The sequence below is a fragment of the Cyprinus carpio genome, unplaced genomic scaffold (assembly GCF_018340385.1).
Source record: "Cyprinus carpio isolate SPL01 unplaced genomic scaffold, ASM1834038v1 S000006646, whole genome shotgun sequence".
In the NCBI taxonomy this organism is placed as follows: domain Eukaryota; kingdom Metazoa; phylum Chordata; class Actinopteri; order Cypriniformes; family Cyprinidae; genus Cyprinus; species Cyprinus carpio.
The window spans coordinates 17170-24195 of NW_024879272.1; the positions used below are offsets into that span (position 1 = coordinate 17170).

At 33.3% G+C, this 7026-nt stretch overlaps 1 long non-coding RNA gene across 3 annotated transcripts; it reads right to left on the minus strand.

Annotated features, from left to right (window-relative positions):
* Window positions 1-392: 392 nt before the first annotated feature.
* Window positions 393-4962, minus strand: LOC122144345. 3 transcript variants are annotated; one of them, XR_006159666.1, is made up of 4 exons: window positions 4804-4864; window positions 4249-4560; window positions 4006-4153; window positions 393-573 (listed from the first exon to the last, which is right to left on the minus strand). It is a non-coding gene; the product is annotated as an uncharacterized LOC122144345 (long non-coding RNA). The 3 variants fall into 3 exon arrangements; XR_006159664.1 differs by having other exon boundaries at window positions 4249-4962; XR_006159665.1 differs by lacking the exon at window positions 393-573 and adding an exon at window positions 650-670 and having other exon boundaries at window positions 4249-4961.
* Between the last annotated feature and the right edge of the window lie 2064 nt (window positions 4963-7026).

A 7026-nucleotide genomic window follows, 5' to 3' on the forward strand; every position in this document is an offset into this window, starting at 1 on the left:
TATAGACAGTACTTCAATTTAGTTTTTGGACGCGCAGCTCTAAAAAAAAAATATTTAAAAAAAACATCATAATAAACACAACTTAAAAAAAACATACATGAAATTAACAATTAATATAGAAAACTGACATAAAATATAAAAATACAATATTCATGAATGTATAGACATTACATATTTAGATGTAAATAAATTGCTGAATAAAATATAAAAGTACGCTAAATAATGAAATTCTTTAAAAGTTTAATATCTATTTGTGATAGCATATTTATTGATAAAAATATTTAAAAAAAAATTAGGGATCTGTATATGAGGCTGATGCAAGATACGAAATATCAGCTCTAGATTTGAATCGAATCCTACTTGATATTTACATATCATTGCTTATAAAAGCGGACAAAACTCACAGAATTATTAGTAATGCATGTTGTAAAAGCTGTGTCAAGAAAATGTGAGGGTGATGTGGTTCTGACGCGTCACGGTGAAAGCATTATGGGAATTTTTCCTGGTCGTGTCGCTGGAATCTCTGGCATGTGTGTTTGTGTTCTCACAGCTGATGTGTGTCGTTCTTCAGCTCTGGATTCATGTGAAGGCGAGGCAGAAAAAGTACATTACCACAGACACCACCACGAACAACACACAATAACACAACTCTTCAACTTCACTTCGGTGCCTTAAAAACAAATGATTTCTTTCAGAGCATCAAGCCAGATGTTTACACAGAATATGTATTTGGCACTTTCCTCTTTTTCATGCCCGTTTTCTGCATGCGCGCTGTGTAGCATGCTACTACGTGCCTTTTGGGTAGCATGGTCAAGCCCCTATGTCGATCTATTCTGCTGGAGACTTGTGTTTTTATGGTTGTGGAGGGCTAAAAACATTAATCAGAAATATACTATAGTAGTTTACCACAAATGTTTACCTTATTGCATTTATTTTCACATTTGCCCCGCATACTCATGTTTGGATAGATTTAAACAGTGTTATTTTGGAGTATATGTTTTTAATGAGAGAGATAGAGACAGAACTAAGTATTGACCGATACGCACGAGTGGTGTCTTGTCATTCTCCTATGCGATACAGGGCAGGGTAACATGGCAAAGTAAGAGGCTCGCGCCTTATGTGGGGTGTGTCGGTGATTGGTTGTATATTATTAGCCGGCTGCTCTAAAATGATTATATCATGATTAATCACACCAAAATAAATAGTTTTTGGGGGTGGTGGGTCGGGGGGCGATAGGGATATAGTGTGGTATACTGTGTATATTTATTAGGCTATAATATACATAACACGGCGGTCGGCATGGTATATATTTTTAAGAATGAAAGACTGTTTAGAGTGTTTAACTAAAGATATAGTATATTATTAATTATATCAGAATTATAATAGATAAATGTATATACATAATAAAATATATTTTCTAAGAGGTAATATAATTAAAAATAATGTCTTGGTAATAGTTACTTGTATACATAATAAATATGATCCTGCTGTACACATACAATTATTAATGGTGAACAACAAAACTTGTAATTTTGATGTGTGTTAAGTCAGTATGAATCTTTGACAGCCCTAATATATAGTATAATATATAGATAATATATATATATACGATCGAGATATATTATATATATCAGTAGATATAAATAAAAGAAAGCGACATATTTATAAATCTACACACGAATGAGTAGAACTTTCAGTTCCTTATTAAGTATATTACAGTAATGAATTTGTTCAATATGACATCTTTCAGATAATATCAATTTTTAATTTCAGATATTTATATTAACGATATTAAAACTCATTTGCAAAGCCAAGGAAAAAAGTAAACTGAAATCATAAGATGTTCCCCCGCTTTAGATATGGTATTTAAAAATTCGAAACATATACAGTTAGTATTGTTGAATCATCAAAAGATTGTGCGTCGTGGTTTTAGTAGAGAAAATATATATACATTATTTTTTGATAACTGACAGCCTGACAAACCTGTATTTGAAACTAAACATGTCTTGTTAGGAATAGAGAAAATATATATACATTATTTTTTGATAACTGACAGCCTGACAAACCTGTATTTGAAACTAGATTATTTCCGTTAAAATCACTTTGTGAGTTTATGAAAATGGAATAAATTAAATCATACAAATGTTCAAAAATAATTTAAAAAAAAATATAAATGGTCAAAAAACAACTTGATTAAAGTTTAATTTTATTTTTTTTTTTAATTGCATGGCACTAGAATGACGCGTATCGCTACACAACATACAAATGTGTTGTTTAACTTGTTGAAACTAAACTTAAAAGAATTATTTAAAACTAATACTATAGTCATTTATACTAATACTATAGTGTTTTTGAATCCATACTATGTAGTAAAGTGTATTATACTGTATATATTATAGTAATATACAACACTTTGTTAATGAATACTACAGCATACGGTAGTATAACTGCGAAATAATGTAGTATACTTTAGTTTTTGTACTACCGTGTCTGTAGGGTATATATACCGTATGTTGTAGAAAACCTGGTACAGTATTGAGTAAAGGAATTTTTTTATATTACTAAAGTTGCTATATTACCATAGCAACTATAGCATTACCACAACAAACTAATTCAAGTACTTTACTATAGTATGGTTCAAAGCATTTACATTTGTTCATTTTGCAGACTCTCTTATCCAAAGCGACTTACAATTGGGGAATACATAAAGTGATTCTTCTTAAAGAGGCAAACAGACACAGGAAGTGTTTACAATACCAAGTTTCAGGCATTGTTTAAATCAGTACACGCTAGAAAGGAAAGGAATAAATAAAGAGAAAAACAAAGTTTTGGTAGGAGAAGCCATGTGCATGTATAATGAGACCCAGTGATGTAGTGTATATAGAGAAGAGGAGCGGTCCAAGAACTGATCCCTGAGGAACCCCAGTGACCAGTTGATGTGCTTTGGATACAAGCGCTCCCCAGGTCACCCTGAAAGACCTACTAGTGAGATAGGATTCAAACACCATAGTATTCACTACAAATTACTATAGTATACTACCACTATAGTATTTTTTCATGTGGGTTATCTGACAAAAAAAAAATTGGATACCTCTCGTATGACTAGCGTTCAATCGCTGGATGGTGTCATGTGACCGTTGTGGTTCTGAAATGAGCGTGAATTCTGATTGGACAAGTTTGAGATGAGGTTATTATAGCTAATATGGTACTTCAAGAAGTCTGCAAGATGTAATCCTGTTTACCATCAAGATGAGTATGTTATGAAAATGTTGTCTTAATTAGCTTATCTGTTTATAAGTTTGTGTTTGGAGCTGTTATATATTTACACATGACATGTTTTGATATCATTAACTGTTGAATTTCACTCAGTGAAACTACGAAACCTATCTAAATCATCTCGGTCTGCTCGATTAATGCACAAACTGTGGTCAAAATAACTGAAACCAGCAGCTTCTCTACTAGTCTTTTCTAATGGATCTCTGACAGCACCGAAAACAAGTAATGTTAATTCATTTTAATTCATTTCACGTTTATTTGCATAGCGCTTTTCACGATTCAAATCGTTGCAAAGTTTCTACATTACATTTAGCAGTAGTTTATCAGTGGTGAATTGCTAAAAGCAAATAATAAAATATAACTAATGAACTAAAAAACATTTATAAAAGTTGTAAAACCGAATAATAAAATCATACAATTTTTCAAAACAATTAAAAAATAAATCATTTTAATAAAATAAATCACTTTAAACATTAAAATTCCAATAAAAATTTATTATTATAAAATAATATATATATATACACACATACACACACACATCACATATATATCACATATATATATATATATATATATATAAAAATTTATTTTAACATTTAAAACATTTTAAATAATTGATTAATTTTTTAAATAAGTGCCAACCATTGAACAGGGGTGTATTTAGTGAATGGACCATTGGTCTCCAATTTATTCAATAAGTGAATAGATCTTAAAACCAAAAACACATACCTTGTATTTTCCTGAGATGTTTCTCCAGGCGGCATCATTGTGATGAGAAACTTTGAGAAAATCTGGCATTTCTCAACTTGCATGATCAATCTCTCCTCGTCCGTGTTTGATGACGAATATACTTTGCTCAAATGAGTTTTCAGTTTTTCTGAAATACAAACCAGTGACCAACAAAATTTCATTTCACTCATTGCTTGTCTCAGCTGGTTAGGACATAAACTCAGACTGATGTGGATGAGATACCTTCCATCACTGCTGCACTATCATTGAATTATTTCCCAGGATTGTGGTCACTTCCCGTGTCCTGAGGGGAATTTCAAACAAGCCAGTTTCCAGTGTGACGCGGCTTGAATAACCTCATTTGGTGTCGGGGCTCTTGGAATTATCATCTGCATTTGCATTTAGATAGTCAGCCGTTGACGGCCGTCTTGAGCGACTGTTCTCAGCGTTCAGAGGGGAAATTGGTTTGTTACTTCAGTCTGCTGCATAAGATTTGAAATTTCCAAGTAGAAGACCACACTCCATTCGGACACGAGATGAGACACTTCCAGGACTCTTCATGCGGAAAACATGGAGAGAGATACAGCCAAGAAAGAAACAAGTCACGATTCGATTAAAGCAAAATCTTGTATTGCACATGTTGATGTCTTCATACGGTACTAGAGCAAAGAACAGAGCTGAAATCACCAAGAGATGAGCAGAACCTCTTCATTAAACACATGCTTTCTAATGACTCCAGTATGTACTGACTTTAGAGAAGTTCACTAAGAAATGAGCATGCTGAAAAATGTGCTCAACCTCGGTTCGTCTAAGATTAGGATGAGTTTGTGTCTTCATCAGGTTTGTAGAAATGTAGCACAGCATCAGTGTCTCAGCAATGGATGCTCTGCAGTGAATGGGTGCCGTCAGAATGAGAGTCCAAACAGCTGATAAAAACATCACAATAATCCACAAGTAATCCACAGCACTCCAGTCCATCAGTGAACATCTGGAGAAGACAAAAGATGAAACACATCCAGCATTAAGCACATTCAACACTAAATATGACATGGTTTGAAGTAGACAGACTAAAATAGTTTTTTCTTGTAAAACAAAATCCAATAATCTTTATTTCCAACTTTGAAAAATCCTTTTTGGTTGTGTATTTGTTGTTGGGTGTGGTGAGAGAGGATGACAATACAAATCTGTGTTGTCTGTTCATCATTTTTTCATTATTTTGCGTCACAGTCTCACATCACATACAGTTCCGGGCCAAACGCTCGACTCCGATAAACTGTTGATACCTGTAACTCACACAAAGTCAAGAGCATGGTTTTGATTCCCAGGCAATGCATAAAACTGATAAAATGTGTATCATGCATGCAATGCAAGTCGCAAAATGTAGATTCAGTAGCGCTGCTGTATTTTACTACACATCACCGGATGAATGCAGATACTCGAGAACCTTCATTGTTTTCAATGAAACACAGCTGCTTCTCTGCAGAGCAGACTGACCTCTGTGTTAAACAGCACTAGTCCAATTAGTACTTAGTCCAGCAGTAATGAATCCAATTAGTGGTTACAATGAGTGGAATTGATTCTTATTATGCTGTGGCTGGATAAATAACTGTTCTGCGGGATTCATTTAATGTGCATGAGACAAACAGCGCACAACTCATCAAATACAGCAGACTGTCATAGAGAACCACTTAAGATCACAGAACAGTGTTGGGTCACAGACACAACACATATATGAACAATATTTTTTCAAAAACAAAATACAAAAACATTCCACATAATTATCAAGTGAAATGTGACAACATTCCCCCTAAGTAGGGTACATTGTAACATGGCCATAACAAAGCTTAAAATGTTATCTGATCCAATGAAAAAAATATGAGACAAACTAAAATAGTGTCAATAAAATAAAATTATTAACTTTTTCAAATAAAATAATGTGTTTTTTTAAGAATGAAAAAAATCTAATTTCAAAGTTTGACAATGAGCACATTGTAACCATGCTGGCATAAATAAAATAATAGCAGATTTGTCTTATTGAAATGAATGCTTAAAACTGAGATTTCAGCCAGAAATGTACTTTTACTTTGGTCAAATAAATATTAAGTGATATCTTGAAAATTTTTTAGTGTTCACATTAAATAATTTAAGTTATGCTATGCTAACATGTCAACAAATAAATAAACCAAGATTTTTAATGCTAACACTTCTATAAATATTTAAACCACTCACCCCAAAACTAAACCCTGCGTTAGTTTGTGCCCCCTACAAGTTTCATCCCACTAACACAATAACAACTAATGCAAGTAGGCTGATAAAAGAAAGACTTACTCATGTACATGACCTCCTCCGCTGGATCAAGCCTCCTTCTTTTTCTGAGGTAAACCAAAACTTATCCCTCTCAGCTCGTCTTCTTCCAGAAACAAACAGTAGCTGAGATGAACGTGAAGAAAAGCCTCGCTGCTTTGTGTACAGAGGTGATGTTTACATGCCGTGTGTCTCACTATTGTAATGTCAAAAGCGTGATCACATTAGAGATAATTAGCTCAGATGGGAAAGACTGGACATCGTGTTGGTTTCATACGGATGACTTTATCACAGAATATTTGTTTTTGACACAACTTACTTCATTTAAAAGTAGACATGTCAGGCTTTCTATAGATATATCTCTCAGTTCTGTGTGTCGAGTATTCACTGAGTTTCTTGGCGGAGAGCAAACCCTGTTTTGTTTTCTTTATTTTACAAAAGCACAAAGTTTTGTTGTTATTATGAGTGTATAAATGCAAAACCTACACCCACACATTACACATATGACTGATGTATTGCTCTTATCTGTATGATCAAAAATTACTTAAAACTCAATACATCCTTCATCAAATTAAAAAAGAAATGCCACAAAACGTGTTTGTCAACCTCAGAGAGGTAAAAAAAAAAGTTCTATTTTTGGCAACTGCAAAAGGCTTTTCAAACCGAAAGTGAAATGAATAAGCATGAGGCTGAAGAAAATAAAAATTCACATCTGTA